Source organism: Cornus florida, unplaced genomic scaffold (assembly GCF_030987335.1).
Source record: "Cornus florida cultivar Cherokee Brave unplaced genomic scaffold, ASM3098733v1 CherokeeBrave_3.0.0_Hap2_Chr08, whole genome shotgun sequence".
Taxonomy (NCBI): domain Eukaryota; kingdom Viridiplantae; phylum Streptophyta; class Magnoliopsida; order Cornales; family Cornaceae; genus Cornus; species Cornus florida.
The window spans coordinates 38351621-38368204 of record NW_026775578.1 but is presented as its reverse complement, the minus strand read 5'-3'; the positions used below and the strand labels follow the sequence as shown (position 1 = coordinate 38368204).

General features: G+C 33.1%; 1 pseudogene; it reads left to right on the top strand.

Moving 5' to 3' along the window:
* Positions 1–6923: 6923 nt before the first annotated feature.
* On the top strand, positions 6924–10396 carry LOC132271358 (F-box protein PP2-B10-like; annotated as a pseudogene).
* Positions 10397–16584: the final 6188 nt, after the last annotated feature.

The window sequence follows — 16584 nt, the reverse complement described above, 5'->3', positions numbered from 1 at the left end:
TACCGTGGGTAGGCCATATGCGGATAAAAAGAAACAAAAAGAGTATTATTAGCTTGGGGCCCACAAACAAAAAAAAATGATATTTAAAAAGATTATTTGCAAAGCCCGAAGATTTTACAAAGGGCATCTATATATATATATATATATATATATATATATATATTAGGATAGATAAATCAATTTTTTTTTTTTTTTTTTTTTAAAAAATATTACATTATCATTAGATGGATACATTAATGACATGGTGCACCGCGACACTCAATCTATACCCAGAGATTTGGTGAGATTTTTGAGTGAAGCTATATATAATTAGAAATTCTATTTATTATATATTTTTTTTCCCTTTTCTCATATATATATATAATATAATATAAAGTTGATTTCACTTCACAAATATTTTAATATCATTTTTGTTACTTATTGTTTCATTGCGTTATTTAAGATGTACATTTTTTTTTATTTTTTCTTTTTGACCTGACAATCAATTTATTATATAATGAACCCCTAAATTCTTATAAAATTCTCAAAAAGATTCATTTTGTCTAGCCAAATTCAAAAAATACTTATGCATTTTTTCCTTCTACTGGATCCCACAATATTTTTTTATAAAAATATTAAAAATCAACAAAACAACAACAGGCATCAGGCATGTAAATTAAGTTAATTTATTTGTTATTTTTCAATTAACATTTTTCGATTGTCTTTGACAATAACTATATTAGCTAGGAACTAATTAGAGAGGCTAATTAGTGTTTCGGTTATTTTATCAAATTTAGAAGATTTTTATTAAATAAAAAATAAAAAGATTAATGGATATATATATATATATATTTATTTATTTATATTTATATTTATATTATTTTAGCAAATGATTAAGATCGTAGAGTCTAATTTTGTGTGTTCAAGTCAAGCTCGACTCATCTATCTTGTTTAGTCTAATTTGAGTTTAATCTCAAGTGCATTATCAAACTTGAGCTTGAGGCCCAATAGATAAAATTTAATTACAAATTATAATGAATAAATTAGATTTACAAGCGCGTTCATGAATGCTTTCCATTAGCACGTTCACAAAATGAGTTCAAACTCAAACCCTTTTACTAATCAAACAAGTTTGAGCCAAACGTTAATTTCATTGAGCTCGAGTTGTTCGTGAACGAATCAATTCTATTTTCTTCTTATGGTTGGACTTTGGAGTACCAAAGACTTTTTATCTTTGGAACGAAACCTATGGTAAAAGTATTTATAATATTATATGTATGGTGTGAATTCCACAATATTTAAAAAAATAAAATAAAATAAAAAATAAAAGAAAAAAAAAATTAAAGTCAATACAGCTAGGTGTGTAACAACAATAGGTGTGTGAATTAAGTTTATTTATTTGTTATTTTCAATTAACGCTTTTTTGATTGTTTTTTATTATAACTAGATTAGCTAGGAACTAGCTAGAGAAGTTTATTAGTATTTTGGTTATTTTATCAAATCTAAAATACTTTTATATACGGAGTATTATTTTAGCAAGTGATCAACATAGTCTAATTTTGTGTGTTCAAAGTCAAGCTTGACTCCTCTCCATCTTGTTATTTAGTCTATTTTGAGTTTAATCCGGAGTATATTATCAAGCTCGAACTTGAGATCAAATGGATAAAATTTAATTACAAATTATAATGAAAGAGTCAGATTTACAAGTGTGTTCACGAACACTTACCATTAGCACGTTCACAAAATGAATTCAAATTTGAATCCCTTTATTAATCAAACAAGTTTGAGCCAAACATTAATTTCATTGAGCTCAAGTTGTTCACGAACGGATCGATTCTATTTTTTCACTTATGGTTGGACTTTGGAGTAGTAAAAACTTTTATCTTTTGGAAGGAATCGTGTGATAAAAGTTATTATAATGTTATATGTATAGTGTGAATCGCACAATATTTAAAAATAAAAAATAAAAATAAAAACTAAAGTCATTATAGCTAGTTGTGTGTAACAACAATAATTGTGTGAATTAAGTTAATTAATTTGTTATTTTTCAATTAACGTCATTTTTTGATTGTCATTGATCATAACTAGATTAGCTAGGAACTAGCTAGTGAAGTTTATTAGTATTTAGGTTATTTTATTAAATTTGAAAGACTTTTATATACGGAGTATTATTTTAGCAAGTGATCAAGATTATCGAGTCTAATTTTGTGTGTTCAAAGTCAAACTCGACTTCTCTGTATCTTGTTCTTTTGTTTATTTTGAGTTTAGTCTCGAGTACATTATCAAGTTCGTGCTTGAGGCCCAATGAATAAAATTTAATTACAAATTATAATGAAATAGTAAGATTTACAAGAATGTTTTTTTTTTTTTTTTTCGGAAGGTAAAACACATAGCATTTACTAGAATGTTCATGAACACTTACTATTAGCACATTCACAAAATGAGTTCAAATTTGAACCCCTTTATTAATCAAACAAGTTTGAGCCAAACGTTAATCTCATTGAGCTATTCTAATTGTTCGTGAATGGAATGGATTATATGAGTACCAAAGACTTTTTATCTTTGGAAGAAGCTAGCTAGTGGTACAATTGCATGAAACGCAATTATAATGTTATATGTGGAACCCACAATTTTTTAAAAAAATAAAAAATTTAAAGTCTTACCTTTTGACAGTTGACAATATAACAACAGGTATGTGAATTAAGTTAATTTATTTGTTATTTTTCAATTAACGTTTTTAAATTGTCTTTGATTATAACTAAATTAGCTATGAACTAATTAGAGAGGTTAATTAGTATTTACGTTATTTTAACAAGTGATCTAGATCATCGAGTCTAATTTTGTGTGTTCAAGTCAAACTCAACTCATTATTAAGCTCGAGGTTGAGGCCCATGAAAAAAATGTAATTACCAATTACAATGAAAGAATCACTTCACAAAAATGAATTCAAATTCAAACTCCTAACCATAATCTTGTACAATTGGACTGGACTTGTTCGTGAACAAATGGTTACATATTTTCTACTTGAGACTTTAAAGTCTTACCTTTTGACAGCTGACAATATAACAACAGGTCTGTGAATTAAGTTAATTTATTTGTTATTTTTCAATTAACGTTTTTTAATTGTCTTTGATTATCACTAAATTAGCTATGAACTAATTAGAGAGGTTAATTAGTATTTACGTTATTTTAACAAGTGATCTAGATCGTTGAGTCTAATTTTATGTGTTCAAGTCAAGCTCAACTCATTATTAAGCTCGAGGTTGAGGCCCATGAAAAAAATGTAATTACCAATTATAATGAAAGAATCACTTCACAAAAATGCATTCAAATTCAAACTCCTGACTATAATCTTGTACAGTTGGACTGAACTTGTTCGTGAATAAATGGTTACATATTTTCTACTTGAGACGGCGACTTTGGAGTACCAAAACTTTTTTTATATTTGGAAGGAAGCACGTGGTGATGGTCCTTCAAATGTGACACTTAGGACTCCAAGTCCACCACAATTATTATTATTTTTTAAAAAAATTAACCACCACATTTATTGCACGTGGTGTTGGTTTACCCAATAATGAATGCCAAATTAAATCTGTGATGTCCATCCGTGGGTAGTTCTATGGTGTTATTGACTGTGATATCACACAAGTGGTTCGTACTTGATGGTGTTACATTCTTGTGGTGCTTTATCAATGTGCTCTTATCCACACACCAGTACAATGGACCCACTTATCTTTCCTCCCGTTCCCTTCATATGCGAAGGATGAGGACGGACTCAGTAAGCTGTACAAAGAGGGGGAAACAACATCATTTCTTTTCTTTCCTTTTCTATTCAAACTCCTAACGTTAATCTCGTTCTGTTCGAGTACCAGGGGAAAACCACGTCATTTCTTTTCTTTCCTTTTCTTTTCAAACTCCTAACTTTTATCTCGTTCTGTTTGAGTTGTTCGTGAACAAAATGGTTACGTTTTTTCTACTTGAGACAACAACTTGGAGTTCCTAAACCTGTTTTTTGGTCGGAAGGAAGCGAGTGGTAGTGGTCCTTCAAACGTGACGCATAGGGCCCCGAGCCTAGGCATTCTGACTTAACGCATTGAAAGGTTGTTTTTAGGCAAGAATGGCCTCCATTTTCCTGTGAATCTGACATGACGGGAGTGCAGTGCTCGTTAACATCATTGGCCTCACATAAATCCTCCCCAAAGACTTAGTCAAATAATCTATTTAAAATATCATTTTTTTTTTTTTTATTGTGGCCCCATGCTAATAATACTCTTTTATATATATATATATATATATATATATATATATATATATATATATATAATAATAATACTCTTATATATATATATATATATTTAATAATAATACTCTTATATATATATATATATATATATATTTAATAATAATACTCTTATATATATATATATATATATATATATATTTAATAATAATACTCTTATATATATATATATATATATATATATATATATATATCTTGCATATAGTCTATATAGAGATATATAAACAAACAAATATAGAAAATATGTTTCAAAAAATCTTATGAATAAAAAAATAATAATAAAAGTGACTAACCCAGTACCTATACCCACTGGGCTAGTGTAATGGTAAGATGTTTTGCAATCTGATCAAAAAAAAAAAATTAAGGTATTAGATGAGACTAACATTCAATTCATATATACGCATTTATGGAAGAAAAAAAAATTTGGGGTGGGTTGAAGCCCAGCTTCGCTCACCCTTGGATCCGCCCTTGATTGTAAGACAAAATCTTTCTTGTAACTAGACCTATCAATGGATCGGGTTTTAATTCAAATCCGATCCAAGTAGTCGGATATAGATTGAACAAAAAATTCTATAATTCGATTCTCATCCTAAAGTTCCATTCACACGAAAAAAATAATAAATAAAAAATAAATAAATAAAAAAGAAGAAGAAGAAGATCATAATCAAATGCAAACCACTTGATTTTATAATTGATTATTGCACTAGATATTATAAATACAAATCAATTTATACTATGATATGATATTGGCCACTTTGGGTCTGAACCCACACGATTTTTGTTCTTGAGCTTTAACCCAAAATGCCTCATACCAATTAAAGTGGCACACTTACATATAAGCATTTCACATTTTCTTTACCTAGGTGATGTAGGACTATATACCCGTAACTCGCCAGTGTGGTAGCCTGCTAGTATCTCTCACCCGCCCACGATACACCCGCCCACAGGATCATCACAATTCACCCCCCTTGGAGGCCCGACGTCCCCGTCGGCACATTTCCGACTGGGTCAGGTTTTGATACTATTTGTAACGACCCACTTCACCACATGGTATGATATTGTTCGTTTTAGGCCTAAACCCGCACAGTTTTGTTCTTTGAGCTTTATCCCAAAAGTCCTCATACCAATTAAAGTGACGCACCTACATATAAACATTTCACCTTTCCTTTACCCAGATAATGTGGGACTATGCACTTGTAACTCGCCAGTATGGTAGCCTGCCAGTGTCTCACCAGCCCATGACACACCCGCCAGGGCTAGTTTGGCGTGGTTGAATGAAATAAAGTGGGAATGGAATGAATCGGAGAATGGAATAAATATGTATGTATATATATATATATATATATATATATATATATAGCCGACATTTCATTAAATATTTTTTTTATTCATTTATTTATTATTATTATTTTTAAAGTAGGAATGGAATGGTTATTCATTTAGTTAGAAAGTGGAATGAATTAGTGGGGGAATCACCATTCTTAGAGAATGGGTAAGAATCATCATTCTAATTTTAAAGTAGGTTACCAAACTAAATAATGGAAACAAAAACATTCCATTCTCACTTCATTTAATTCTATTGACCCACACAAAACATGGACAAGGCGTTAGATAAGGGTAGGTGAGAGTCACGTAAGTTGTGGTTGTAAGAGCAATCCCAATGCACAAGCAATGTGTACAATATCTGAGGATTTGTTGAATGAATACCCTTACTATGCACATTACACACTTAAGGCCCGTTCATATTTTACGCCTAAATCTTCAAATGTGTAGAATCAAATAGCCATTCTACGATTGAAATGGTGGGTCTTGTGTGTACTTTTAATATTATAAAATAAATTAATTGTGTATTAATATTATGTGGGTAAATTTTAAAATAATAAAATAATAAAGTGTAGAATATAAAAGATGTGTGCACAACAAGAGAAATAAACCTTTAAAAAATGTGTAAAGTCTTGTCATCACAATTGCTAACATGACACTACACTTTGTAAAAGTGTAGAATGAGAATGGAAATGCTACTCTGGGAATGCTCTAACACACTCATCACCGACAACAAAAAAAATTAAATTAAATTAAAATTATTTTTTTTTAATCATATTCTTCTTTAACTTGAATTATAAATAAATTAGGTAACTTATAATCATAACACAAGCATCACTCACACAAAAGAAAACTTTTTAATCAAATTTTTAATTTTTTTTTATATTTATAATTTAGATAAACATTCAAAAAAAATTTACGGTACGAAATATTCATTATGGACTAAAACTCTTATATTTGAACTAATAACCTATGGTTACCTTTTTATTATATTTTTCTTGATTAATAAAATATAAATATTAAAAAAATAGCAATATCAATAGAAAATTTAAATGACATTTAATTACGATATTATGAACTGACAAAAGTTTTTTTTTTTTTTTTTGTCATTCAAAAGCATAATGGAAGCCAAGATGAGTACAGAGCCACAAAGCCAAATTAGAAGACATATAAATCTTGAAGCAAAAGTAAATAAATTGACACGAGTATGATTGGTTCACAATTATTCTTAACTCAACCGGTGATTGGTGCACACGTGTCGTGATGAAAAACCATGAGGGCGAAGATAACTCTTATATATATTACTACTACGTATATACATATGGGTGTATTATATTGTGTTGTGTTCACTCTGTAGTCTATACTGGTGTATGCATATATGAGAAGAGAGATCTGGAGAGATAAGAGATGGAAGCAGAGAGCTGCAGAAATCCATGTCCGGCGACCGATTTCAACGCATTGCCGGAGAATTGCATAGCGAACATGTTGTCTCTGGCGAGTGCTCCAGATACTTGCCGGCTTTCGTCGCTGGCGTCCACTTTCCGGTCGGCTGCGGAGTCTGACACAGTTTGGGAGAGATTTCTGCCGTCAGATTATCAGGACGTCATTGCCCGAGCTACCGATTCTTCTCCGCCTGTTTTCACATCTAAGAAAGAGCTTTATCTGAGCCTCTCCGATCATCCCCTCATCGTCGATGGTGGGACTAAGGTAAAATTTCAAGTTTCACGCTGTATTGTTTGATTGTGAGTAGAAATGAATGGTGTGTAATTTAGGGAAATATGTTCAAGATTTTAATTTTCTTTTGCACTTTGAAGTGACATTTCTTATCCTAACTTCAAAAGTGAAAGATTATATTTCTTTTTTTAAAAATTACACCACTGCATTCCAATAAATATGATTGATCTGTCACATCTTTACTGTTTTTGGTCTCTTTTATTTTTGTCCAGATTTTATTTTTTTTATTTTTTTATTTTTTTTTATCTCAGTCGAATATTCCCTCTTTTTGACAGGACTAAAAAAGTTATATATATTCACAAAAAATAGTGAATAAATGTATATGTATGATTGTGATTAGTCATGAATGATGTGTAATTTTCTGTTTCTGTGGAAATTATGGTCAAGTTTTTAATGGGTTTAGGGTTAATCGTTACCATACAAAGATTTGAGGATTTGCAGGAAGGTGTTTTTTACACTGTCCATAGAAGGCAGCGGAGGAAATTTTTACACCCTCTTAACTTTTGACAGTTTGGGAGAGATTTCTCAAACATCTCAGCACAAGCGTAGGCGGACCCAAAATATATTATGGGGGGCTAATATATTCTCGGATGGACTAGTACCACTATTATTATTTATTTATTTATCTATTGTTGTTTTTTTTTGGGGGGGCTTGGCAAGTTGGCCCCCATTAGTGCCCCTTTGGATCCGCCCTTGCAAGCGTATACCATCATACCAAACGGTGGAATCTCTTCATAATCATAAAGTGTGCACAGAAGTTGACTGAAGAGTGCATAGAAATTATATGTTCATAATCATAAATTAAAGGTTGTAACCGGGTGACATGGGGTATCGGCATAGGCAAATTAGAAAAATCCTTAACTCTTAGACACCATGGTTGTTCTAGATTCAGAAACTGGCCAAACTAGTCGACGTGTTTCCACTAAACGTCGACCGGTTTCTGGTTTTCCCTGTTTCTTGTTCCTTAGTCCATTTTGGCTAATCCCGAGCCACTTGTTGTTACTATGGGATGCTATGAACCTTAGTATAATGCATTAATGGTGTCTTGACATTGGAAATGACGGTAATGCCCTTAGATGACTTCGGGTTCGGGTAAGGACCCGGATAGCGATATGGACCCCCCGGGTTCGGGTCGTTACAAATTCCCTCACATGCAGACTAAGAACCTGCATTCTCACACTTGTCAGTTAGCTTTTACCATCATACCAAGCAATAGAATGCCACATAATATTAGACTTATATTATACTGTGCAATGTCCATATACTGTGAATAGAAATTTACTTGGAAGGCTAAACATGAGCATCTTCAAATGGGGAGACAAGACCTCAGATCACTGTAGACACCGGAAGTCTTGATTGTCCAACTATAAGTTTGCAAGAATACGAACACTCCCCAAATTATTTGCAAGTTTGATGAATTTTAGTTCAAAATGGAACCAACAAGTATTTCGAATAATATTGTTGCGAGTGAAGGTGGATACTGGGCATTGGCGTATTCTGTCTCAGGCCCTTGCTTACCAGCATTTGAGGGAAAATAAACTACTTATCTGCTTCTGTTCCCTTTGCTTGTCTCTACTTGTTTGTTTAATACTAATACCAAATATCTATTTCATCAGTTAGTAGCTGCAATCTCCCAATATGTTGTATCACTAGTTAATTATGGATAATCATTTATAGTCTTCAAGTAGAGCCCTTGAATCACATGTGCTTATATGCCTAACACAACAAATTTCGGGTTGGTTATGAATCTGGTTGTGTTGCAAAACAGCCTGTCAAAAACCATCTTTGCGGGTGATAGTAGACTCATGTTATTCATTAGTACTGCAGCATAACATGTAATTCTTGTTAGCTTTGTTTTGTACCTTTTGCGTTGAATCATATGATTCACAGAGCGGAGTTGTCAGTTCTGTTTTGGAGCTTTGGTTCTTGCTAGTCTTTTTCTCTATCTAAATGTCCATTTGGGTGGCTGTAATCAACTTTATACACAATGTTTGCTTCAGTTTTCATTTTCATCTCTCTCTAACTTCTCATTGGTGGCATTAAGCAGAGTTTTTCATTGGATAAATGGAGTGGGAAGAAATGTTTCATGTTAGCTGCAAGATCCCTCACAATTGTTTATGGTGATACACCTATGTATTGGAGATGGATTTCTCTACCCGAGTCCAGGTCTATCTCTCACACTGTGCTGCTCTTTTCTTCGTTTGTTTTCTCCATGTATGGTGTTAATTAATTCAATGAAACCAAATTTACAAAATCAGATTCGCTGAGGTGGCAGAGCTTGTCGATGTGTGTTGGCTTGAAATTCGTGGGAGGATAAGTACTCGGATGATATCGCCTGACACAAACTATGCAGCTTACCTTGTGTTCAAGTGGACGAAAAGAGTATATGGATTTCAATCCCAACCAGTGGAGGGCTGGGTAGGACTTCGTGGGAGTGAAGAGGAATTAAGGAGTTTTTATCTGGATCCTAATGGAGGGCAGGGGCGTCGAACTCATATTGTACCAAGACGAAGGGCGAATGGGGATTTTCAACCGCACCGTTACTAAGATGCAGAGACCACAAGCCGCCATGCCTAGTGAAAGCAGCGATCAATGTCCGAAGGAGAGAGGAGACGGGTGGTTGGAGATGGAGTTCGGTGACTATCTTTACAAGAGTGGAGAAGATGGTGAACTAGAAATATGCTTGCAAGAAGTGAAGGGTGGCAACTGGAAAAGTGGCCTCATTCTTCAAGGAATTGAAATCAGGCCAAAGAATAGTAAATAAATGAAAAGGTAATGTGTAAAAAAAACCCGTTATATGTAGAATGTACAAATACCCCCACCCTTTACATTTCCCGAAAAAAAATTTAAAGCACTGATTTCAGTTTTGAGGAGTATTTTGGGGGGATTTATAAATAAAAAAAAGTTATTTAAATTTGACAGTCGACAGATATTAGGTGCAATTTGGGCATATTTTGAAATGCTAGAGATTTGTACTCTAAATGAAATCAAGAATGTATATATTTGTAGCCAGTTTCCATAAAATGTATATATTGTTAACAACTTTCCATTTTTTTGGAATTGAATGGGCTGTTATCTAACATGTTATCTGCAAGATAAGTCACAATTATTTGGGGTGATACACCAATGTATTGGAGATGGATTTCTCTACCCGACGAGTCCGGGTCTATCTCTCACACTGTGTTATTTGGTGTTAATAATTTCATGAGTCCAAAATCAGATTCACTGAGGTGGCAGAGCTTCTCCATGTTTGTTGGCTTGAAATTCGTGGGAAGATAAGTACTCAGATGCTATCGCCAGACACAACCTATACGGCTTACCTTGTGTTCAAGTGGGCAGAAAGAGTGACTGGATTTGGATTCGAATACGGACCTGCAGAGAGTTGGGTACGACTCAGTGGGAGTGATGGGCAATTCAGGAGTTTTTATCTGGATACTAATGGACAGCAGAAGGGTCGGATGGTTCGAACTGAATTTCGATAAAATTCCATAAAATGTATATATTTGTAGCTACTTTCCATTTTTTTGGAATTGAATTGGCTGTTATCTAACATGTTATCGGTAAGATTCGTCCTTTTTCAATTGTCTTTGATTATAACTATATTAGCTAGGAACTAGCTAGAGAAGTTTATTAGTATTTAGGTTATTTTGTTAAATTTGAAAAACTTTTAAATACGGATTATTATTTTAGTAAGTGATCAAGATCGTCGAGTCTAATTTTATGTGTTCAAAGTCAAACTCGACTTCTCTCTATCTTGTTGTTTAGTTTATTTTGAGTTTAGTCTCGAGTACATTATCAAGCTCGAGCTTGAGGCCCAATGAATAAAATTTAATTACAAATTTTAATGAAATAGTAAGATTTACAAGAATGTTCATGAACACTTATCATTAGCACATTCACAAAATGAGTTCAAATGCGAACCCTTTTATTAATCAAACAAGTTTGAGTCAAACGTTAATCGTATTGAGCTGTTGAATGGAATGGATTATAATTTTATTTTATTGTTGGACTTCGGAATACCAAAAACTTTTTATCTTTGGAAGAAGCTGGTAGAACAATTGCATGAAACGCAATTATAATGTTATATGTGGATCCCACAATTTTTTTTAAAAAATAAAAAATTTAAAGTCTTACCTTTTACAACTGACAATTTAACAACTGTTGTGTGAATTAAGTTAAATTATTTGTTATTTTTCAATTAATGTTTTTGGAATGTCTTTCATTATAATTAAATTAGCTATGAACTAGTTAGAGAGGTTAATTAGTATTTACGTTATTTTAACAAGTGATCTAGATCTAGATCGTCAAGTCTAATTTTGTGTGTTTAAGTCAAGCTCAACTCATTATCAAGCTCGAGCTTGAGGCCCATGAAAAAAATGTAATTACCAATTATAATGAAATAATCACTTCACAAAAATGAATTCAAATTCAAACTCCTGACTATAATCTCGTACAGCTAGACTTGTTCGCAAACAAATGATTACATATTTTCTACCTAGGACAAGACTTTGGAGTACCAAAACTTTTTTTATATTTGGAATGAAGTGGTGATGGTCCTTCAAACGGGACACTTAGGGCTCTAAGTCCACCACAATTATTATTATTTTTTTTTGAAAATTAACCACCACAATTTTTGACCTAGCATAGTACCAATGAGGGCAGCCCCCACTCGATTTTTTATATTTCATTTTAGACCTCAATTTTTTAGAATGTATGAAGATGCCCCTGATAAAATCTTCGGGCTTTGCAAATAATCATTTTAAATATCATTTTTTTTGTTTGTGGGCCCTAAGCTAATAATACTCTTTTTGTTTCTTTTTCTCCACATATGGCTTACCTACAATATATATATATATATATATATATATATATATATATATATATATATATATATATATATAAGCAAACACATGAAGAAAATATGTTTCAAAAAATTTTATGAAAAAATAATTAAAATAAAATTGACTAACCCATTACCATACTGGTGACTAGGCTAGTGTAATGTTTTCCAATTCAACCTAAAAATTTAAGTTATTAGATGAGACTAATACTCAATCCATATATACGCATTCACTTTTCTATCCGGATTCATTGTAAGACAAAGTCTTCCTTGTAACTAGACTTGTCAGTGGATCGGGTTCTGATCCGAATCCAATCCGATTAGTCGGATATTGATTAAACAAAAAATTCGACAACTCAATTATGATTAGAATCCGATAACCTGTTAACTTAACACATCAGATATGAATTATGGTGATCCAATCCGAATATATATATATATGATAATGTTATATGTACAATAGTGTGGTGTTTTCCCTTGCGTACTAATAAATCTCCTAATACATATACTAATAGTGTCATAATATTTATTCATTAATAAAGAGTAAATAATTTGCACCTACAAGTTCGAAAATATATTTCATATATTTTACAAGATATAGTTGGCAATTGGTTTAGGTAATAGGAAATGTGTATCTATCATATATGACTGTTGGTGTGTGTCGCCGCACCATCAAGCTTAAAGAGTGTGCATTAAAGTAAGGGCCAAGTTTTACATTTATAAAGCCACTACTACCTTTCACTATAAATATAGCTAGGGCAAGTAGGGATCGTCCCAAGGGATTGTGAGAGTCGAACAAGGTTGTGGAATCGCTATTAGGGCTAGTAGGTCGAGTGATCAAACAATTGGTTGGTTGGTTGATTAGACTAGTGAGCAACTAAATTAAACTAAGTGATAACAAAAGAATACAACTAAGAGCAAATAAGAAAGAGAAGAGTCTTAGGGTTTAGAGATCACCACCAAGTAATGCATTTCCATACCATTGACAAGTGACTAATGAGGGCAAATGGTGTGTGTGTGTGTTTGGTTGATTCAACAAGTAAGGATGACTAGTTAAGCATGTATTGTCTAAACATCATGTGAAAGGCATAATATATCTAAGCAATGAAGCATATATTGTCTAAACAATATGTGAAAGGCACAATAGATTAAAACAAGTCATTAATCCTTTCATTAAGCTCACAATCCAAATACAACACAAGGTTAAAGACATATGCTACTTGCATTCAAAAGCATGGATCATCAGACAACAAGCATGGATTGTCCTCCCATTTAACACTACACTACAACTACACTACATCTACACTACTAGCATGAAAATAAACTAAGGGAGAGGCACAATCCATCAAGGAATAAGTAGAACCATTAAGAAAATCACAAAAACATTCCATTAAGCACTATGTTTTGACAATCTCTAAATCTATGGCATCAATACACATAGACATGCATCAATAACATAAAATCTAGAGATAAGCACATGAACATTTATTCTAACATACATAGACATATGGATAGAATGAAATGATCAATTGAAAGCATTTAACCACATAAATCATTGAATAATCAAGATCATTATATATCAAAGTGTCAAAACATTAATTACAACACTAATCCCTCAATAATACACAAGATTAAGATATAGAAAACATGCTTGGGGCTAACTCTAGCCTCAAGAGGATGTCTAGCCACTCATGGTGATGTTGCTCCAACCCTCAAGGGCTAACTCCGTGGAAGAAATCTGCTCCTTGTTGATGAAGAACTCCCCTCTTTGTGTCTCTAGCCTCCTCCTCCTCTAAGCTTGCTCTCCAAGAGATGATATGATATGATATGAGCTCTCTTCCTTATAAAAAACAATCCTTATCCTTATATAGGTAGGTCAAATGACACCCAAAATGAGCTGGGGTCGTGCACACAATATTCCCTAATGATTGGATAAAGGACAACTTTCAATGAGCTGGAAATTTAAATTTTTCGCACTGGAAGAAGTTCGATCGATCGAACCTTGGACTTGGATTGATCGAACATGGCTGAGATCCATCGAACTTAGGCTGGATCGATTTTCATTGGTGGCGCTTTTTGGATAAAAACAAATCTGAGATATTTTGAAGATATTTTTGGGAAAAGGACAAAAGTGGTTGGTAGGATGGTACAACTAGATAAGATCAATCATTTGGATAAGGACAAAACAGTTCGATTGATCGAAGAATGATGTTGGATCGATCAAACTTTTGAGATCTCTAAAAATGTCATTATGGCTCTGATCCATCTTGAAGTGCTGAGATCGATCATGTTGGATCGATCGAACTTTGATCTGAGATCGATCGAAGATGTTGATTTCCACATTTTTCTTCTTTTTGCTTCCACTTGGCTCCTTTCTTTGATTCATCCCAGAATTGTTTCATTTCTATTCTTATTTGACTGAGTTAGCTTATTTTCGGGATAAGTGCCTGAAAATGGAAATAATACGAAATCAATCTAAAACGGTAAACTAAGATAGAAAAAGTACTAGAATGCCTAAGCTTAAGGGGTTTAAATACGCACTTTTCAGCACTCATCACACCCCCAAACTTAAATATTGCTAGTTCCTAGCAATGAACTAAAAAGTAAAGGAATGAAATAAACAACTATACAAGTATGAACTAGAAAGTAATAAATTGATAACGTAACTTTCGTAAGGAACACGATTGCACTTAGCACATGCAACAAGCTTTTTAAACCCTAGGTTGCCCCTAGTGGACGAGTGAAGTCTCGTGAGGGTTTCCAGAAATGGTACCCACAAACATTAAGCTCATTCTTTCAAAAGAGGTACCAATATTGCAAACAAGCATTGGGAGAAAACTACCTCAAGTATGCAATTTTTCAAACATTTCTAAGCAATCTCCCAAAATCTCAACATCAAGCAAGCAAGTATGGTCCTCCACACATCAAGAAAATGATCATGCAAATCAAAACAACTCTAGAATCCTTTTGAGTGGACCGGCATCAAATGTGTTGTTATTTAAGCTAACTAAAGAATTAATCACATCCTTACCCTCAAACTAGCACACAAATCTAGTACCGATCATCAAGACAAAAAGTGGACCTTTTATTAAAGCTTTATTGTTCTAGATGCGCTTATTCTTTTCACTCGATTTTTTTTTTTTTTTTTTTATAGGATCAAAGATGGAAGCATGGTGCAATGTGCTGATCTATTAAGCTTTCTAGTGATTCATGAGGTCGAGCGTTAGGTCAATGACTCCTAAACCAGACGGCTTTAGGGCATTAGGTATTCAAATACCCCTACGGACTTACAAGCTCAAATCAACTAGGCTACAAATGAAGACAACAACCATCTAATCATTTCTCACTTCTCACATTTTGGGAGAAGTCCTCACTTTTTTTTTTATTGCTTTTGCAACTTTTTTTTTTTTTTTTTAAGCAAGTTCAATTATTAACCCAGAGTTTGGGCCCTCCACCTTTCGGCATGAGAAGTTCAATGCTTGATGAGGCTAGAATCCCGGCTACTTAGTGAAAATGGGTTGTTATCCACCTTTATCAAGAATGAAAGCTTTCAATACACTACTAGCCCAATTGGGATATAACCAATTCAATAATCAACAAAGCATGTACTCTACAAATGAATGCTAGTGTGCGCCTGTGTTAGTGTAGAATATTAGAGTGAATCTCAAAACAATCACAAAATCATGATGATGTGGACCACAAATGCAAGCAAATTATCAATCTTTCAAAAAATTTACTTCTAAATGACATCCATAAGGCATACAAGGAGTATTGAACTCTCAAGTCAAGCAATTAAATTTTAAGCAATATAGTCCTCGAAAGATCAAAATCATAGCTAGATATGGACCAATCATAGAAATATCCCTTAAATACACAAGTCATGCTCAAAATTTTGAATTTAAAACTAACACTACAAAGCACCATTCCCTCCAAACTTAAATGGCACAATGTCCTCAATGTGCAAGAGAACAAAAGAAAAAATATACTAGTGCAACTAAGGCATAGAATGATAGGGACTGAAGTATCCGAAGTGGGTGGCATGCCCCCCCCCCCCCCCCAAACTTGGGATGAACTGTGGTCCTAAAAATTAGCACTTGGATAAACTAATTAGATAACAAAATGGGATAATTAGTGCACAGCAGACATGCAAGTGTAAATGGGATAAACAGATAAAGAGATGAGAGAGGTATAAGGGTGGTCCTAAAAATCGGGTAGCACTCTCTCACTGAAGTCACTGTGATGCACCTGATGGAGTCAAACATACAGATATGAGAATATAATCATATGACATCCATAGCAAAAACAAATATATAAAACAGATAAAGTGTAGGTACAACAGAAATATCAAAGCTTACAGACCGGCTGCAAAAATAATAGTACTGTACAGAGACAAAAATAGAGATCAGAG